Below are 22,293 nucleotides of genomic sequence, written 5' to 3'. Positions count from 1 at the left end.
TCGTCGTCGGTTATGTGTGGTTTCGTGTTTATGGACTGTCGAATATGTGGTGTCGGTGATGTGGTTGTCGGTGTTGTGTGGTTTCGACTATGTCAGGTAGAACCATATATATATATATATATATATATATATATATATATATGTTTTTTTTTTATGTATATCTGCATTAGTACATATGTTACTCCCCCATATATAGAGGGAGAGAACTGGACATTGATATAGCTCTAGCTATGTATATGTATCCATATATGTATATATATATATATATATATATATATATATATCTATATATATATATATATATGTATATATGTGTATGTATGTAGATATATATATATATATATATATATATATATATATATATATATATATATGCTGAACATATTAATCTATCTCTGTACGATTGCTGTTATATGGTTATGTATGAGTCATACATACACACACACACACACACACACACACACATATATATATATATATATATATATATATATATATACGCATACGTATAGCTGTCTATCTCTCTACATTAGCAGATGTATAGCTGTCCATATGTGCATGCATGTACGGCTATATATGTGGCCTGCACCTCATTCTCTTGGCAATTGACATGGATGACCTTAGGACTGAGGTCAGTCATTCGTGCAGACACGTACGTGTTTCAGACGTATCATCTCCAGAAATATATGTGTTTTACCACATATAACTGTGTAACTTGTAATGTTTGAAGTGCATTAGAGCAGGATATGACAGATATCCCTATATGTACCCACATTATGGCGCACTATGTCCGTGATTCATGCATTAAGAGGTTGTGTGGTGTTTTATTACTACATTCCCTGTGCTGTTGACTGATTGTGCTGGATGATATTTATGTGGAATGAGTAGTTATGTACATCTGTCATGGTTTAATGGTAAATCACATAGTGTATAATGTGCAGCATCCCGGGTGTGGCCCTTCCACAGGCTGTATCTTGAGTTTTGGTGCAAAACACCAGCTGTCGGATACAGAGTGAGTTAGGGACATTTGAGTGGTCGTACGCAGGTGTGCGCATGTATGCGCAGAGCTAAGCAATGTTAAACTTTGGTTATGTTACCTTACACACAGCTAGCATCTACTTAGCTCAATCTATGTAGGCAATGCATACCCCTGCGTGAATACACGTACACACACTTACAACTGCGTATCCATGTGTACAACTGCTGTTATGCACTCACACATGCTTACTAGTGCTTTAATCAGTATGACACTTCACATGTGCATTTAAGGCAGTACTCCTATGCAAATATAAATGTTACTTAGTAGGGTATACAGCACAACAAAGGTAACATATGGATATCACATGGAAAATAGGATGTGCTGCAGTGGGACTCTACCCGGGAATGCGTGCGCATTAGGCGGATGCGCTGGCCACTACACTATTGCTGTGTTGGTTCATTTGCATATGCCTACCATAATGACATACACATGTTCCCTTCCTTTGGCCCACGAGCTCCACGTACACAGCATCCATTCATTCCCCGGTTGCTGGCCCTGCCATGCTACACCTCCACACATTTCCCTCTCTGCACGTCTCAGTACACCTCAAGTATACTGTCCCCACCCAAGCGTTTGCAGGCTCCTCATCCGTTTAGTCCAAGTAATGTACCAGCCTTCCCCTGATCCTCCTCCAATACTGGTGGTGACATCGATGTGACCCACAACTGTTGGTGCATCCCGCCAGGGATGGACCTGTTGTTGTGTCAAGAGTAGGCCTAGCTAGTCTACAGTGTTTCTCCCACTGGTAGCATCCTGCCACAGTATTGTGTAGCAGCAGTTTGCTCACACACCTGGCCAGCCTCATCTCCTGTTTCCACGGTACCAACACTCCAGGTGTGACATACTGTGCATGAAACATGCTCAAACGCACCCATGGTGTGCACCGTATATCATTATTCCCTTCGGTATTATGCAGGACTACTGTTCTCACAGTATGATTGGACAGGCACTGTTCTGTGCTGCACATAGCCTGCTCATACTACTGTGGTTGTGCAATGGACATGTGTTCTGGTATTAATCTACAAACTTGTAAGCATTCCCTATACTGCTGGATGCCTGTGCTGGATGATGTGATCATGATCACAGCAGCTGAATGTGTATCCGCCATGGCTTATTGGAACTCATGTCTACTATAGTGTGCAGGGTCAGGGGTTTGCAACCTGGCAGTGCAGATTATTTTGTTAATGGCCACAACAACAGCTATTGGCTACAGAGTGACTGAGGCACTGTAGAACATTTGTAGGTAGGTATGTGCTTGTTTACGTGTAGCACAGCATTACTGACCTCTGGTTGTGGTGTCTTGCCCTCTGCTAGCCTCTACATTGCTTAACCAGTGTAGTACTTACATACGGGTGGCCAAACAGGCTTGTACCCACTTGCTCCTGCATATGCACATGCAACGTCATGCATTTTATTCACATCTGTCAACTGGGACACTCAGACTGTATGCTTGTCCATTGTCAGCGGTAGCCCAGGGTGTAGAGCTCCATATTGACCCCAGCTATGTATCCCAATTAATACTGGGGTGATCACATTCATGGAGGGTAACAGACATAACATCACTATGTCCCCCATTAAACATGCTTAGTTTACATTAAACTGTTTGTATTATCCATGCTTAGGTCAGGTTTACATGTCAGGTATGACAGTTGATAAAGGTCAGTTTAAGGTGAGGCTGGATTCATGGATCACAGGTCAGGATAGGTTACATGCAAGTATTCGGGGTAGGTGTACATATTCCATATCTGTGTGGTACAGTTGAGGCAAATAGCTAGGGAGTAGGTAGATAGGTAGTGGGGATGACATTGTAACTGTATAGTAGCCCGTAGGTATAATTGGATGGGAAGCAATAGGGAAGGTATGTCGGATGTTGGGATTTGTATGCGAGGCAGGACAAGAGGTGTCGGTATCACTAGTTGTTGTTGTGGTATAGAGTGTGAGGTGGGGGGAAGGTTTTGCAAGGTGGTGACCCTGTGCTGCTCCATGTGTTCTTGTGGTGTCCCGTCATGTGTTAGTTACATGTGTCTTGTGGGACAGCGGTGATACTACATGTGGGTTGGGGTTCCAGATACTGGCAATATAGTGGGGGAAGAGGGTGTCGCCTACATGTGCCTGTAGACATTAAGAGGAATAGAACAGGGTCTGATAAGTACATGATGTGCATGGGGCACAAAGGGAGGTGTTAGTAGGGGAATTATCCAGGGATGTGCAGGATGGCTGCAGGGAAGGTCCACGGCAGGCCATGTTGTCTACGACAACAGCTGTGCATATGCACTGCAGTTTGTGTTTGCATTAGAAACTCACATCGCAGGGTGGGGGTGAGGAATTCAATAATACCTTGCGATGCCCATTACATTGGCCTACATGCCTACAGCGGGGTGTTGCAACCATGTGTTCGTAGGTGTTGTGTAGTGCGTAATGCAACAACACATATGGTTATACTGTACTTTGCCATGTACACTGGACTGTGCTACGGTGCAACCCATATCGGGAATGGCTGCCCATTAGGCGTAAGCATGCCTGTCGACTGTACAGAATACGCAGCCTGTCCAGAGTTTGCTTCATAATATTGGTTTGTTCCTCTTACAATCTGCACTTGCCTGGCAATTACCTGGGAACTGATGCCAGTAAATACAAACAAGTAATTGAGTTTAAGACTCCACATCTTTCAGACGTGTCATGCTTATGCAAAACCTATTATTCTATCAGCTTTCTAAGATTGTAAGTGGAATATGTGCTTTCTGTCCCTATTTGTCCCCCCAACAATTTAGGTTCTGTCTAGTGGTTTAGCTCTTAGAGGTTGAGAGGTATGGGCGTAAGCTCTGCCCAATTCGCAATATTACTGACATCCCCGAGGCGGTCCAAATACAACTGTGCCAGCCAACACCTGCATGCCTAGGCCCATAATTGCTTACCCATAGTTCCCCGACCTGGCCCTCCTCTACAGCACTCATCCTTACTGTGGGTGCAGGTGGGGACTAACCACACCACTACACACTGCCCACTCTCCACATGTCTAGACCCATTTCATACGTCGCTTCAACCCATGGGTCATCAGGCTTGCACAACCTACTGGTCCGTGTATGTATACAGCCTGGTTGGATAAATCGTTACAGGGACTGACTCTGAATATCATTAATTTTTGTGGTGTCACACAAGGGACATTGATGTCTTTGTTTCAAGAATAGACATGGCAGGTCTCTCCCACTGGTAGTATCCTGCCTGTGGTCTGGGAAGCAGTGGTGTGTTTACTTGTATTGTGTGTTTGTATGTTTTACCTATCTAGGTGGGAGGGGGTGGTTGATGCTACTGCTTACATGTTTGTTGATCGGACCCCCACCCCCATTGGCACGGCCTGTGAACATATGTAATTCTTAACTGATGTATTTGATATATATATATATATATATATATATATATATATATATATATACATATATATGTATATATCTATATATATATATATATATATATATATATATATACATATATATATATATATATATATATATATATATATATATATGTTTACACACATATATACATATATATTTCTACATATCTATATACATATATCTGTATATATCTGTATTTGTATGCATACATCTATATATATATATATATATATATATATATATAGGTTCATAGGTTCATAGATTAGTACTAAGCTAACTGCCCTTGCGAGCCATTTTAAGCTTAGCCAATTATCCCTTGTGAGACTCAAACCCTGCACCTTGTGTTTGTAAGGCAAACACCTTAACCATTAGGCCACCCTCCCAACCCCTCTATTGCTATATATATATATCTATATATATATCTATATATATATATATATATATATATATATATATATATATATATATATATGTCTACCGACGTATGGATGGATGGGTGCTTGCATATGTATATATCTATATGTGGGTTTCATTATATTCTGTCTCTGTATGTACACATTTGTACTACAGAGAGGGGAAGGTTTCGCTCCATGTAGGTATGGGTATATATACACATGCACCCCTACAATTGTACAGACATCGGTGTAATGGCAGGAAACCCAAATATGTTTGACATTTTGGGTGTCCCACAAGGGACATACATGTCTTTCTTTCAAGATTAGACTTGGTGGGTCTCTCCCACTGGTAGTATCCTGCCTGTAGTCCGGGAAGCAGTGGTGTGCTTACTTTTATTGTGTGTTTGTATGTTTCACCAGTCAATCTGGGGGGGGGGGGTTGATGCTTCGTGTTTCATGTTTGTTGATTGGACCCCTCAACCCCATTTGCACGGCCTGTAAACATATGTAATTCGTAACTGCTGTATCATATTCTAGCTATATACATGTGTATATTTACACACACACACACACACACACACACACACACACACACACACACACACACACACATATATATATATATATATATATAGATATATATATATAGTTACATTACTTTATACAGATATATCTGTATATGTATGCATGCATGTATATATTTATATATTGCTGCCTATATATATCTAACAACATATGGGTGTATGGGTGTCTGCATATGTATAGGTTTATAGGTTCATAGGTTTATACTAGGCTATCTGCCCTAAGGCATTTATAAGCCTAGCCCAAATTTTTGTGGCTTACGCCACCCCTTATATGAAAAAATACTGTGCCCATTAGTTTGTTGTGCCTCTGTCCAGCAGTGACACAGAGATGATTCCCAGGATAAACCTACGATGTCCCATCCACAAGTCAAGATTTATCTTGAACAGAGCCAGCGAGGTGCTCTGCCTCACATGGACCGGGATTTTATTCCACAGAATAGGGACTCTCTGAGTGATAAATCTATCCCTCCAGCACATCCTATTTATATCCGTGCTAAGGTTTAAGTCGCTTGCTCTAGTGGTTTTGGTGGATTTGGATTTTTTGAGGTGGAGCATGTCCATTAATTCCGGGTTGGACATGGCCTTGTATGTCAGGCACATGTCATCTCTGAGCAGACGGTATGAAACTGAATAGAGCTGGAGTTTCTTCAATCTGGCAGCATATGACAGATTTTGGAGTCCCTTTATCCTTTTGGTGAGGAACTTTTGGGGTCTCTCCAATTGCTGCAGATGTTGGGTGCGATACATCCCGAATGGGGCATTGTACTCGATCATTGGTCTGATAAGTGAAGAGTACAGGGGAACAATGACCTCACTAGATCTGGATGTGAATCCCTTCATGATCAGGTGGGCAATGTAGAAGGTCTTTCTAACCACTTTAGCAACGTGAGTGTCAAAAGAAAGGCCACTGTCAACCTGGGTCCCCAGGTCCCTGATAACCTCTTCTGTGCTTAGTGGATTGCCACCTATATGGTAGCTTGGGGTTACCTTGTTTTTCCCAAGGGTATGACTATACATTTTTGGCGCTTAACTTCAGGCCATGGCTCTGGCACCAGCTATCTGTTTCTGTGAGTCCCTTCTGAAGGATATCCGTGTCCGATGCACTTTCCACTATGGCCCAGTTTGCAGTCGCCTGCAAACTTTGTCAGCCAAAGTCCTCCCATGTTGGCCTGTACTTCTGAGAAGTAGATGCCGAACAATAGGGGGCCAAGGACCGAGCCCTGTGGGACACCACTTGTGACCGGCTTGGAGTCTGACATAGCGCCAGCAACTCTAACCCTCTGGGTTCTGTCCTTAAGCCAGTTTGCAACCCATCTTGTGACATATGGGTTTACATTTAAGCTGGTAAGTTTTTCTACAATACCCGAGTGGGGTATTGTGTCGAAGGCCTTTGCAAGGTCAAGGTAGGCTGTATGGACTGCCTTTCCCTCATCAATGGCCTTGGTGACTGTTTCGAAGAAGTCAACCATGTTCAAAAGGCATGATCTGCCCTTGACGAAGCCAAACTGGGTCGGGTCCAATGTCTGCAAGTCCCCTATATCTTTGTTTATGAGCTCCATTATGATCCTCTCCATACCTTTGCAGACTAGACTTGTTAAGCTTATGGGGCGGTAATTACCAGGGTCCATAGAGGCACCGCCTTTGTGGAGTGGGACCACAGTTGCCGTACACCACTCCTTGGGCACGTATCCTGTGGTAAGGCTGAGATTAAACAGCTGCCTTATGTGCGGGTTTAATTCCTCATTTAGCTCGTGTATATCTATATGTGGGTATGTATATGTATTCTGTCTCTGTATGTATACATTTCTACTACAGAGAGGGAGAGGTATATATTCATGAAGTTATAGGTGGATATACACACACATATCTGTACATATATACATCTTCATTTGGTTATTCTGTTCCTTGCTATATAGATCTTTGCTGCAGCAGACTCATAGCGGGTGTGGCTGCTCATTGGGCGACACCAATGAACACATTTGCTTACATCCCTGGGGCTGTCCGTATAGACCCACATCAGCCAACACCTGCACACCTAGACCCATAACTAGCTACCCATAGTTCCCCCACCTGCACCTCCGCTACAGCACCCATCCATACTCTGGGTGCAGGCCGGGTCTGAACACACCACTACACGCTGCCCACTCTCCACTTCATGGGACCCATGTTGTATGTTGTCTCGATCCATGGGTCATCAGGCTTTCCCACCCTTATATTTCGGGTATGCACACATGCCGGCCAGAATGGTCGTCGCATCAGCTTCCTTCTATAACATGACGCTCCTGTCTGTGTTCCAAGATTAGATTGCAAGGGTGGATTGTGTACCCCCCCCGGTTGTATCCTGCCTATGGTCTGGGGACCAGTGGACTATTTACATTGTTTGTGGGTTTGTGTGTACGTTTCCTCTGTCCGGCTGGGGGTGAGGTCATGCTACATGTTACATGATTCTTGCTTGGGCCCCTCACTTTCATTGGCATAACCTGTGAACATATGTCATTCTTGTGTGCTGTTTCCTATCATAGCTATATATCTGTGTATATCTACGTGCACACACACACACACACACATATATATATATATATATATATATATATATATATATATATATATATATATATATATATATATATATATATATATATATACATAGATATATATATATATATATATATATATATATATATATATATATATATATATATATATATATATATGCATATACATATATTTATATATATACATATATATATATATATATATATGTGTATATATATATATATATATATATATATATATATATATATGTATGTCTGCATATATATCTATATATATATATCTATCTATATATATATATATATATCTATATATATATATATATATATATATATATATATATATGTGTGTGTGTGTGTGTGTGTGTGTGTGTATATATCTGCATACATATATATATATATATATATATATATATATATATATATATATATATATATATATATATATATATATATATATATATATATATATATATACACACATATTGCTGTATATATTTATCTAAATCCATGTGGGTGTATGGGATGTATGTCCTTAACCTCACTGATCTATTGCTATGATGGCTTACTGGTTGACTACTGTGACTATCGTGTACAGGGTCCTGGGTTTGAGCCTTGCAGAGGCAGGTTATTTTGTTGCTGGGCAGAACTAGGACCGTTGGATCCAGAGTGATTAAGGCACTTTAAAGTGGTTGTAAGCAGGTTTGTGTGAGTTTGCGCGATGGTAAGCACTGCTAACCTCCAATTACAGTTTCTTACACTCAGTTAGCTTCAACTTTGCTTTCTCTGTGTGAGCAATGCTTACCCCCGTGCAAATGCACTTGGACATGCTTGCTGCTTATTTGTGCTTAGACCTGCTTACTTGTGCTTTATTCATTATGACACTAACACTTCACGTGTGTATTTCATGCAGTACTCCAGATCACATTTAATTGTTATTCTGTAGGTTATACGGCAAAACAATGTAAAATTATGTTCATATACAGATTTCCTTTGGAAAATGATTTGTGCTGCAGTGGGACTTGAACTGGGAATGCCTATTTGTCAGGCAGATGCTCTAACCACTCCACTATTGCTGTGCTGTTCCATTTACATACATATTCCTTGTTATCCTTTTCAGCCTTTTCAGCTGCTTTAACCACAGCTCGGCGATGGGCAAACCTGCGGACCTACAGTTAGCTGTACTCTGCGTTTAAAAAAAATAAATAATAGTGTTTCTTCATTTTATTTGACTGTACTGTTGCTGTTGGACACATGGGGACTGTTGGTGGGGATATGCGGACACTTGTGAGCAGTCTTGCTAATTTATTTACACATTCTTCTATTCTACTTTGCAGGGGCGTGTTTATTCTGAGAGCTCTGCTCTCAGACACACCCCCTGCACTCATCCATGCTCCATGTAGCATTTGGAGTTCAGGCAGCACGCCCTCATTAATATGCATGGCACACTGTTGTCCTCCTCTTAAACTGCCACTTCCATGCAGGACTATATTAGTCCTGCACGGAATTTTAGTAAATCCGGGGGTTTGTCAAATCCCTCCATTTTGCTTTGCATTTCAGGACTGAATATAGGCACAGACTTCAAATTAAAGCGTAAGGGACAATATATACTTGCATGATTTTGATCCTTTAAGCAATATATACTGTTCTAGAAAACCATGCATTATATCAATAAGCTGGGTGGACAGAACACTGAACATATTTTTGGTCAGGTAAAACAATCTCTTTCCATGTTACAATGCATCTGTTTATAACCGTGTTTCATATTAATTAATTTATTTATTTAAGGATTGACATTTGTTGACTGGGAAAGTCCAGTGGCTCAGGAACCCATTTTTAGTGGAGGCCCGGGGAGAAAAGCTTTACAATTAACAGTCAAATGTAGACAGTTGACAAAAAAAATTAAAAAGTGAAAATATGCAAAAGTTAAAAGACTATAAAAGTAAAATACATAGACAATATAATACTTATCAGTATGTATCAGAATGTAAATAAACTTAGATAATTGATAGTATAGTACAAAATTTGAGTTGTTTCTTTTTGGCATTGCATGAAAACATGGTAGTTCTTGCTGAAATAGTTACAACAGTAATAGAGCTGTGATGCTGTCCAGGTAAAAAGTTATTTTGAAACTATGGAACTGGGTTAGAATTCAGTAGTGCCGGTTTTATGGTGGTTTGTTTGATTTGCATTGGCATTTGAGGCTGTCTAGGACGTAAGTTATTAATGCTACTTTATATGTCTTTATACAGTCTATTTGGGTAATATGGGAGGGTAAGGAGTTCCATTTTTTAGCAATACTATGGGAGAACAAGCATTGTCCAGCTCTTTTATTGGGCTGGGTTACACTTAGTAGTAATTTGTTGGAGGATCTAAGGGTACATGAAGGAATATAAGTTTGTAGTATTGATGACAGGGCTGGGCAGGTATTTGGTTTACAAATTAGTTTATGGGCTAGCATTAGTTGGGTATAGCAAAGATAGTTTGAGAAATCCAGCCAGTTCATTTCTGAGATTGCTTGGCAGTGGTGTGAGCATTTAGGCTTTCCTGAGGCAAATTTAGCTATTTTATAGTAACAAAAATTAAGTTTATTGCTGAGGAATGAGTGAAGATTAGAAAAGAAAGCACTACCATAAAGTAGGGCAGGGATGAGTAAGGTACTTAGAGAAAAAACAGCTTCACAGCACCAAGTATAAGAAGTATATAAAGAGTTTTTATACAAATATTCCAATTTTCCAAAACAAAGCTTTTGGACTTTCTTTTTTCTTGGCTCAGTAAACAACTAAAAGGAGAGTGAAAGCTTCCTAAGCTTAGAAGGAAGTGAATTACATAACAAACCCCTGGCACACTGTATGAAAGTGCAGGAGACGTTGAGTAATAAACAAATATACAGGTTAACAGAAAATAAAATGGAAGATGAGCAGTTCAGATTCAGACTAGGGTGCATTATAACTGACTCATTGTAGGGAGACATACTGTGGAGATGAACCTAGAGATAAGGAAATAATCCAGCTGGACATTCCTGTCTTGGGGAAAGTTTATGTCAAGGTTCCAAGAAAGCTGGTTTGGGCAGTACATTGACAGTTTGAAGTCCAGGAAACATTGCTAGAATTACTGCAAACCAAGTGCATGGACCTGATGACATAGAAACAAACAGTATTTGGACTCACAGATGGATTCCCAGTGGAAGTGAGTGTACATCATGTCTTATATCTGAGCCCAGTGCTGTTCATACTGGTGATACATTACATCAGCAAACTGATTAGTGGAAGAGATCAGCAAAGCTGCTCTCTGCAGATGATGTGACACTGCAAGCAGGCTCTGAACAGAAACTTCAGCAAATGACAGGGAAGAGTGAATGCAAACAGGCTCTGAACAGAAACTTCAGCAAATGATAGTGAGGATTGAATGCAAAACTGAAAGCACACAAAATGAAACTGAGTACAGACAAAACAGTAGTCATGACAGCAAATGTGGGAAATCAGAAGAAACTTAAAATGGAGATAGATGGGAAAATGGAACAGGTTATGAGCTTTAGGTATCTGGGAGGGGAGGTTGAGGAGAGAGGAAATCTGAATGAGGAGGTCAAAGCTAGAATGAGAGGTGTTGCAGCCAGCTGGCACAAAGGTTCAGGGTAATGTGTGATAAAAAAATAAAAAAGAAGCTAAAAAGTAAGGTGTACAAAACAGTGGTGTGACCAGTACTACTTTATGGCACAGAAAAACGGTTGGTGAAAACAGAGGATCAAAGGAAGGCAGAGGTGATGGAGGTGAAAGGCCTGGAATGGACAGTAGGATACAACTTATGAGACATAAATGAGGACAGTGGAGCAGAAGCCAAAATAGCCCCAGCAACAGAGAAGGTGAAAGAGAGCAGATTATGATGATGCAGTTAAACATACAGAAAAGCAGAAGATGATTTTCTGAAGCAGATTTGAAAGCAACAGGAAGAATGAAAGAGGAGACAAGGACATACATCCAAGAGATGAATGCATTGTGTGCCAGAAGACCTGAGGCAACTCACCTGAATGTTGAAAATATAGGAGTGACTCTGAATGAATGGAAGTTGATGTGGCACCCTCACTCCATGTATATTTTTATGAAAAGAGAGAGAGATAGAATTAGTATCATATTGAATATATTCTGGGGGTTTCTTTAATTAGCTTCAGTTTGTTATGAATGCATAAAATAATGAGCAGAGCTTCCTAAGGACACTTGCCTGAAAGTAAAGTTTTATGCAGGAACAAGCTACTTGTAACTCCCAGCTGAGGGTTGCAAAGTTATTGTGCTTGAATTTTTCTCTGAATTATCAAACACTTGTGTTTTAAAGTCCCATCTAAGGTTGTACATTTTTTGAGAAGGATTGTTTTGGTTTTCAAAGCAGTAACCCAGAAATGTACAATTTGTTTTTATAATATCAGTATTTGTGGATTTATTTAATTAACATTTTTTTGCATACAGTGCAACAAATAACTAACTATAAAATAATGGACATTGCATGCAGAGAATGCATTTAGTGTGTTATTTTTATCTATGTCTGTATTTTTGCCTGTGCATGTGTCATTTGTTTGGGTGTGGGTGATTGTGGTCTGTGTTTTTGTAATAAAGGTCAATATTCATAGTCAAATTGTAAACTTATCCAGCATGCTTTTGTGTTTACATCTAGAATATGCAGCTAAGTTATGATTCATAGACCTCACAGTGCTGTAGGGCAGCGAAGTAAATGGCACATGCAAAAAGGTATGCAAATGACAATTTAAGACATGAAAACAAACAAGTATAGTGTATTGAGTGTATACTGCTATACAAATGAGGATCAGAAAAAGAAGAATATCATCCATATTTGTCAGGCATAAAATGGCATTGGTACTTGTGGCTGAGTGCAAAAGTGGAAAGTGTGTTAAAAATTATTGTGTTATAAGAACAAATATATGTGTAGCAGAAGTAAGTATTGTTCAGTAGCATTTACTTATTAAGGAAGTGATGCAGTGACGTGTTAAAGAGTTACAACAAACCAACTGACAAACCAACAGCTACTGCTCCTCTCTGAGTGGACAGCATCCACATAAATACATTGCGTAACTTGTATAACTCACAAAATGAATTAGATGAATGCATGGACTTCCCACACTAGTAGATGCCAAGCTCTTAACCATTCTAGCTTCATAGAGCATCCTGAGACAAACTGATGACACACTGTGCATATCACAGGCATTAACCTCGACAATACTCAAGACATTCTTCAATAAATTTCTTTCACATATAGATGAACATCTCTGGGATTCAATAAGCTTTTTTTCCAAGCAGGAACAGTGTATCCGCTCCTGCATGGAATATGGCTGCCAAGCGATCCAGTAAACTACTGTTTTGACATGCACGAGCCTGCCTACACTATTCCTGCATGGACACCACCGCATAATGCTAATTACCTCATTTGCTGGTGAAAACCATGCAAATAAAGTGAATTAGTGATTCAGCAAGCAGGCAGGCATCCATGCAAGAATAGTGTTAGTTGCAGAAATGTATTCGGCTACTAGCGTAATACATTTCTGCAAAAATTAAAACGGAGACATGACAGCTCAAATAAAAGCATGTGTTATAATTTTTAGACATACCAATGGCCAAATATATGCCATTGGCATGGAAAAGTGTTTCATTTTTATAAAAATAAAAGTTATTTTTTTGCCCGATCTCGGCCGTTTAAGCATAGGGCAGCAGCGCACAAATGAGATCATGCTGAAAATAAAAATAAAATGTGAAAACTCAATTTTAAGGGAAATCTTCATTTTGCCATTATAGTCTATGCGCAGTGGTTCCGAAACTATTTTGATTCTTGACTCCCTTGCTGAATCCGGGTTTTCTCAAGGCGCCCCCCACGGCACGCATAAAGTGCATATTTCATTTAATTATTTATTTGGCATTTGTTTAACGAGGCTGCCCGACTGGACTAGGAGACCTGGGGAGAAAAGCTCAAAAGTACAATAAAAAGACAATTAGCAAAAGAAAAGTGTGCATTCTGCTTAACAGCATAATACTGATCTACTATGGTTGAGAGGTAAGCAAACCTAATGGCAACCTTATTAACTTTAAGTTTATAAGAGCAATATTTAAAATCTGTCCCTATTATTTGGCTCTGTCCAGCATACCTCTTAACTGTATAGATTTTTGCAGAATGTCCAGATTTATGCTTCATATTTTTGGTCTTTTTCTCATAAAATTGTTATTTTCTGGCAAATCACTGGCAGATCATTGAGGTTGAAGTCAGAAAATATTGACAGACAGTTGAGTTTCATACTTCATACCCTTCAGAAAATTCATGCTAATGCAAAACCTGCATTTCTATTAACTTTCTAAGTTTGTGAGAGCAGTACTTAAAAGTGTCCCTATTTTGTACCTTTGTACCCCCACTATTTGTGGCTTTGTCCAGATTTCTTGATCTAAGAGGGTGAGAGGTATGTGTCCAGTGGTATGGTCCAGACTTACAAAACACCAGACCAAGAATAAATGAATGCACCAGCAATGGACTCCAGGAAGCAGCCAGAAAGAAAACCAGTTGAATAAATAAAGCCACGAATTTTGACCTAGGTTTCGTCTTTAATCCGACTTCATCAGAACACAACTTAATGCAAATAAAAAGCAACCTTATATACACACTTAAAAATGACATCATCACCAATCAATTGAATAATGACTTAATTGACATAATCTACTTAATTAAATCAATATGAAGGCCAGCATGCATAATAAAAGACACAAATTTGGGGTTGTGTCTTTTATTATGCATGCTGGCCTTCATATTGATTTAATTAAGTAGATTATGTCAATTAAGTCATTATTCAATTGATTGGTGATGATGTCATTTTTAAGTGTGTATATAAGGTTGCTTTTTATTTGCATTAAGTTGTGTTCTGATGAAGTCGGATTAAAGACGAAACCTAGGTCAAAATTCGTGGCTTTATTTATTAAACTGGTTTTCTTTCTGGCTGCTTCCTGGAGTCCATTGCTGGTGCATTCATTTATTCATGGTCCAGACTTACACAGACCTCATTGCTGCTGCTGCCAGGGATCACTCTCACTCTTCACTCTCTCCCCCTGTGACACACGCACACACACACACACACACACACACACACACACACACACACACACACACACACACACACACACACACACAGTCTCTTTTGCATTCATGCATGCATTCACTCACACACATCGCTCTCACTCTTTTCCGATCTCTCACACAGTCATAGTCACTCCCTCATTCATACCTGCATTCACTCATACATCACGCTTGCTCTCCCAATCTCGCAAAGACACACACACACACACACACACACACACACACACACACACACACACACACAGTCACGTCCTCATTCATACCTGCATTCACTCAAACATTGCTCTCACTCTCTCTCGATCAGAAACACACACACACAGTCACTTCCTCATTCATACCTGCATTCATTCACACATCGCTCTCACTGTCTGTCACACCCACATGCCACACACCCACTTACACATTCATTCATTCATCGCTGTCTCTCTCCCAATCTCACACATACATGCCGCACACCCACTTATGCATTCATTTATACATCCCTCTCACTTTTCCGATCTCATACATGCACACACACACAGTCACTTCCTCATTCATACCAGCATTCATTCATACATCCCTCTCACTATTCCAATCTCATGCATACACATGCACAGTCACTTCCAGATTCATACCTGCATTCATTCACACATTGCTCTCACTCTCCTGATCTCACACATACACACACACAGCCACTTCCTCATTTATACCTGCATTCATTCACACACACACACACACACACACACACACACACACACACACACACACACACACACACACACACACACACACACACAAAACCACTTCTTCATTAATTCCTGCATTCACTCACACATCGCTCTCCTGATCTCTCTCTCTCTCACACACACAGACTCTTTGGCTTTCATGCACACATTCACTCACACACGCAGACAGATACACACACTCATACAGGCATTCACTTACCTGACGGCCCGGGTCCAAGTGCTCCATGGCTCGGTACTGGTCCACGGCCTGGTGGTTGGGGACCGCTGCTATACTTGATGCCAGTTCTGCTAAAAAGCTACAGTGTAAGTCTAGACTTAGTTCACAGTGAACTAATAAGCTTAGCTGCAAAATAAACCGAAACTGTTCGCCGTTTATTTTTCAGCTAAGCTTATTAGTTTGTTGCTCCCCTGTAAGGAAGCCACAGTTCCCCAGGGTGCTGCGGCACTCAATTTGGGAACCCCTGGTCTATGGCATGCAGAATCAAAACAATACCAGGAAACAGTGGTTGTTACAGGGAAAGTCTCTGGGGTAGTACAGTAACTATGGACTAAGGCAGTGGGGTATGCAAATGAGGGGAAATTTACTGAATCACAAAAGTATTTTAAGTGCCAAACTGCACCTAACCATGTAGGTGCTATAACATGATCATGTAAGCAGGAGGAACAGCAGACATGAAAAGGGGGGTCGCCATGCATGGTGTAAGCACACTGGAGCCCTCTGGCCCCCAGATAAGCTTAGCTAAGCACAGCAAAGCAAGGGTGTGTGTCTGAGGCTGTATTGACTTATTCCATGAAATGAAGAGCATGTTCACATCCAGGGAGGGCCATTTCTTTGTCTTTACATTAGCTAAACAAGTTTGCATGGCACACACTGGGTCTAAAACAAACCAAAAAAATGGAAGTAGCAGGACTGTTTACATTTGGGCTCCGGGTTTGCGCGGCATGCCTCGGGGCTTAAAAGGGGTGGAAATGGGAAGGGAAAAAAAGGAAAATAGCAGAATAAAAGCAATCAAGAACAAATTACATAGCAAGCAGGTGGAATGCATCCTAGTCAGCCAATCATACATGCAGCATCTGCAGCACAACAGTATAAACTATGCAAACAACTTACAGTCTGTTTTTTCCCACAAACTCTGCACCATTGGTGTACACATGCAGGGGATATTTTAACTGGAAAAATGTTAGGAGTTGCCATTGTTTTGATCTATCAGTATGTGCTAGAGGCTGAGAGAGGTGAGGAGGATAATGCTGACAACTGCCACAGACCGAGGAAGAGAAGAAGAGTATTCAGACCCTGGTTAACTCACCTGGGGCTACATGATCTGGAGATAAGAGTGCAACAGGGTGGACAGAGACATACTTCAGCAAATCACCGAGCCTCAACACAGACCTAGAGCCAACAGAGGTGAACCCATCCCACTGGATACCAAGGTATGTGTAGCCTTAAGAATACTAGCTACAGGTACTTTACAAAGACCTGCTGGGGACATCATGGGGGTCTCACAGGCATCTGCATCCAGAATACTCCACCATTTCCTAGATGCCATTCTATTACATGCCGGTAAGCACATTTACTTCCCCAACACCCGTGAGGAGAGGACCAGCAATATGCATTTCTTCCACCATGTTGCAGAATACCCTAAGGTACTGGGTGCGATATACTGCATGCACATCCATGTTAAAGCACCACCCAGTGAACAGGGTATGGTCTACATAAACTGCAAGGGATTCCTCTCCATCAACTGCAAGGCTGTGTGCAATGCCCAAGGCATTATCATGAATGTGTGTGCTGGTAGCCTTGGAAGCTATCATGACTCTCACATCTGGCATTTGTCACAGCTGTACCAGGCATTTGCCAGTGGGGGCATCCCATATGGCCATCTGGTGGGGGATGCTGGCTATGCACTGGAGCCACGGATGATGACATCCATCAGAAATGCACACACACCCACAGAGGAACTTCATAATGAGGCACACATACAAACCAGTATCATTATAGAGCATGCGTTTGGGATGCTCAATTCATGGTTCCGCTGACTTCACATATCTGGTGGAGCCTTGCAGTACTTTCCAGCCACATGTGCTCACAAGCTCATAGTATGTGCCATGCTACAAAATATTATCCTGCAGAAACAGCTGCAGTAGGAACAGCACGGGAAAGGGCCACACAGCCCACCACCATTGCCAAGGTCCCCACGGCACAGATGGACTCAGAGGAGGAGGCCCCTGAGCTTGCTCCTGTAGGCAGATCGAGGCATGCTCAGTATGCTCAGGCTTTGGAAAGAGGCAACGTATAGCTCACACACTGACACTGTAGGGACCCCAGGGACTGAAACCTCTCTCTGACTCGCACACCCAGTAAAATGGATGATACACACACACATACACACACACACACACACACACACACACACACACACACACACACACACACACACACACACACACATCACACGCACACATCACATTACCTGTAACTTATCATTTATAGGCAGGGTACTGTGTGCACCATCCTCACAACTGCCACAGGCACAAGGTAAGTCAGTCTTCTTAACAATAAATGAATGGATTAGTATGCTTTGGTAGCATATCTATGGTAATGCTGCATGCATGCAAGGGAATGGGGTGGAGCAGACAACTGACAGCTATGTGGGACACCAGGAAATGCCTGTCCAAAACTGGCCTCCCAACACTATGCAGTAGTACTCAAGGTGGCAAATCTCACTGCAGTATATGTGTGGGGACAACTAACTGGGGGGAGACATAGGTCACAGGCATGGATGTCAGCGTGGGGGGCCCATTCCCACCCCTCACACCCACACAGCAAGTCAGCTGTAGAAAACTAGAAAGAAATGTTTGGTAAAGGCACACAAATGGCGGCAATGTTGAAATACCCCCCTACAGACTCAACAGTGATAGCACAGCAGGAATCACAGTTGCAGTAAGGCTATGAAGGGTAAGAAGTTTGAAACTCAAATGTATGCCATTACAATCTGACCTGTGCTCTTTACTGTTATGCCTCTAGTCTCCAAGACAGGGCACATTAGTATGGTAAATGGAACCAAAATGTAAAGTAAATATCAGCGCTGTCTGAGCAAATGTGTACAGTTGACAGGTGTGCCCCCTATATACCCACAGAAATGCAGTAACATGTATGTTTGCAGGGAAATAGCATCATAGCACACATAGGCAGGGCTGTACCAATACACATGAAAACATGTTGTCTGTCCACAATATGCAGGTGTCAATGCGCTATGTGTGTGTGTGGTTAATACTGTTAGGATCTGGCCAGCAAGTTCTCCTGGCAGTCGTTTTGTAGTGCCCTAGGTACAGTGTGTCTTTGACAGGGTCATGTGCAGATAACTGCAGTGCCAACTGTTATGCATAACAGTGATACCCACTGCTCTGCCACTGACATACCTGGAAGTCACAGTGCTATATGAAATATGCTACACATATAATGGAAATCTTGAAGGATGTGTAGCCGAGGTGCTAAGGCTTTTGTGAATATAGTGCATTTTGGTACTGTTGCCAGTGTTTTTTTTCAATAATCCTTTTTTCTTATGTTTGCTTTTACATATAATGGACATGCCTGCACAGTAGAATGCACTCTGTACCCACACCCATAGCTCCCAACCTCTAACAGCAAGACGTCTGGACAAGGGCAGAAATAAAAGTTGAACAAAGGCACAATGATAGGCATGTGTTGTAAATATCACCCATACTGAGAAAATTAGTAGGGTATGAGGTTTGCAGTAGCGGGAATTGTCTGAAGGTTATGTAGTCAGGTTATGTAGTCTGAAACAGTAATGTCTGTTATTATTTTGTTACATTGCTCTTTAATTATATGTAAGTAACTTGCCATAAAAACACAAGTTTATGTAGACAGGATGAAACCTCTAGCCAAACACCTGAACAACCTGCCAAAAAATGTACAGGTGTGAGGTATGGCCACACAAGGATATGACATCTCAGGTTAGAAAGATAGCGCACAAGCAGGAGATCCCCAGACAGTATATCACCAAGATGCTGGACTGTTTACACAGGACATCATCACTCAACTGGCTGTATCCACACCTCACAAAGGGCCTTGTTGGGCAAGAATGTACATAGCTGCCCTCATAATATTGGTCTATGCATTATATAATTAGTATTCCTCTGGTAAAGCACTATCCACACAACTAAAGCTGAAACCAAATTGGTTGTAGATGTATAGTGTACACTGAATAAAGGCCAATGCATGAAGTACACATAAAATACTTCTTTAATAGGCCATGAGCAGCATAAACTCGTTCACATTAAGCGCTTTCATCCACACTAGGGTGGACTTCATCAGAATAACTAACAATGTTCATTAACCTATTTTTAAAAACTTTTTGGCGCCAAAAGTCACTCAAAACACAAATTTTAAAGTGACATAGTGCCCATTTTAACCATTTTGGCTATTCATATAAACCACTGTACTAATGCTCATTCCCTGTCCATCCATCAATAAATTTCATTAGAATTCTATATAATTCATTAATAAATTATCAAAATGTATGAATTATAATGAATAACATATATTACATATATCAAATATAAAATATAAAAATGTAAAAATATATAAATATACATATATAAAATATATAATGATTATATAAGACTATGTAAAAATTGAAAGGCTGAGTATATCGTAGTTGAGAGGCTGAATATGTATTGACCAATAATATATATATATAAAACAATCATGGCTGAGCATATTTACACTATATAACATCCTTTAGGAGTGTCTAACCTACTTGGTGTCACCTATATAAGCTCACACATTTGTATATTTGTAGAAATACAAACATATAAATATTATCATCCTTACATATCCAAACACAAAATGTATATACCAACATAGATATATATATATATATATATATATATATATATATATATATATATATATATATATATATATACCAATCATAAATGTGTACATGGTGGGGTGAATCCTAACTAAACTAGCGTAATTCCAAAATAGGTTTTATGGTGATGTACTCATTAAGTCCTGGTTCTCTAGCGGCATCAGTTAATATTTGCCACGTAATTTCTTTCCTGCTCAAGAGAGCCTTTATATTCCCACCACGTGGATCTATTGTAACCTGGTCAATTATCGCAAATGTAAATGTATGTATATCACATATTTTGCTATATGCCTGTATAATGCATTGTTCATGTCCTTAGTTCTGATACTATAAAGATGATCATATATTCTCTTTTTAAATTGACGTTCTGTCTTACCTATATAGTATCCTGTACATGACATGCATTTTGCTAAGTATATCACATTTCTACTATTGCAATTACCTTGCCTAAAATTAATATTAGTCCTAGTAACGTTATCTAAAGTCACCCCTGCCGTGTCCAATATTGCATGGCACTGCCTACAAGAACCACATTTACTAGTATGTTTACTCTGGTCATTTCTAACTCTTACCATAGGTCCATACTCTAATTTTTTCTTTATGCTGGCTCCCATTTTGTGAACAAATATTGGTGCATCACCTAATAATTTTTTTATTTCTGGATCCACCGCAATAATATTCCAGTTTTTTCTTACTACATTCTTTATGTAATTGACATATGGGGAGTATTCCAGTATGCATGCTCTATTAAATTGTTTAACAGTACTTTTCATCACTGTTCCCAAATTCTTATCCAGTTCTTTACCTAATAAAGGGGAATATTTCTTTCCCCATTCACCCACAACATAATTGGTAACATCATTCAACAAATGAATGGGGTAACCCCTAGACTTAAACATAGTTTCAATATAATTGATTTCTTCTAACATATCTTCATAGTTAGATGTCATAAGGGCAACTCTTATACATTGTCCCTTATATATGTTCTTCATCATGTTCCTAGGGTGATTGCTAGTATATTCTAAGTAACTATTAGAAAAAGTACTTTTTCTAAATATTTTGGACTGAAAACCATGACTGGAATTCGAAATGTATGTATTCAAATAAGATATACCTATTGAACTACATGTATAGGTAAATTTTAAAAACGTACTTGAACTGTTTAAAAATTCTATAAATGGCTGAATACTCTCCATAGTTCCAGCCCATAATATAAAAATGTCATCGAAGAATCTGGAATAATAAATCACATGTTCATAATAACTACTACTAAATAGCTTGGTGGTTTCCCATTCCACCATAACCAGATTAGCAAAAATGGGGGCACAAGCCACCCTCATTGCTACTCCCCTGGTTTGTCTGAAATTCTCACCTTCAAAGTGTATATAGTTATATTGTAATACCATAGACATCAATTCCATAACAAGATTTATCTTGTCCCAATCCAAATTAGAAAACTTTCTTAGACTGTTGCAAAAATCCTCTAAACCCTGTTGTTTGGGTATACAAGAAAATAAATCTATGACATCTATGGTAATAAAAATAACATTTTCTTTCCATAAATTAGTAGTTAATTTTGCCAAAAATGA

The sequence above is a fragment of the Protopterus annectens genome, chromosome 1.part1, assembly GCF_019279795.1.
Source record: "Protopterus annectens isolate FY-2018-M chromosome 1.part1, PAN1.0, whole genome shotgun sequence".
Lineage (NCBI taxonomy): Eukaryota > Metazoa > Chordata > Ceratodontiformes > Protopteridae > Protopterus > Protopterus annectens.
This window is presented reverse-complemented; position numbering follows the sequence as displayed.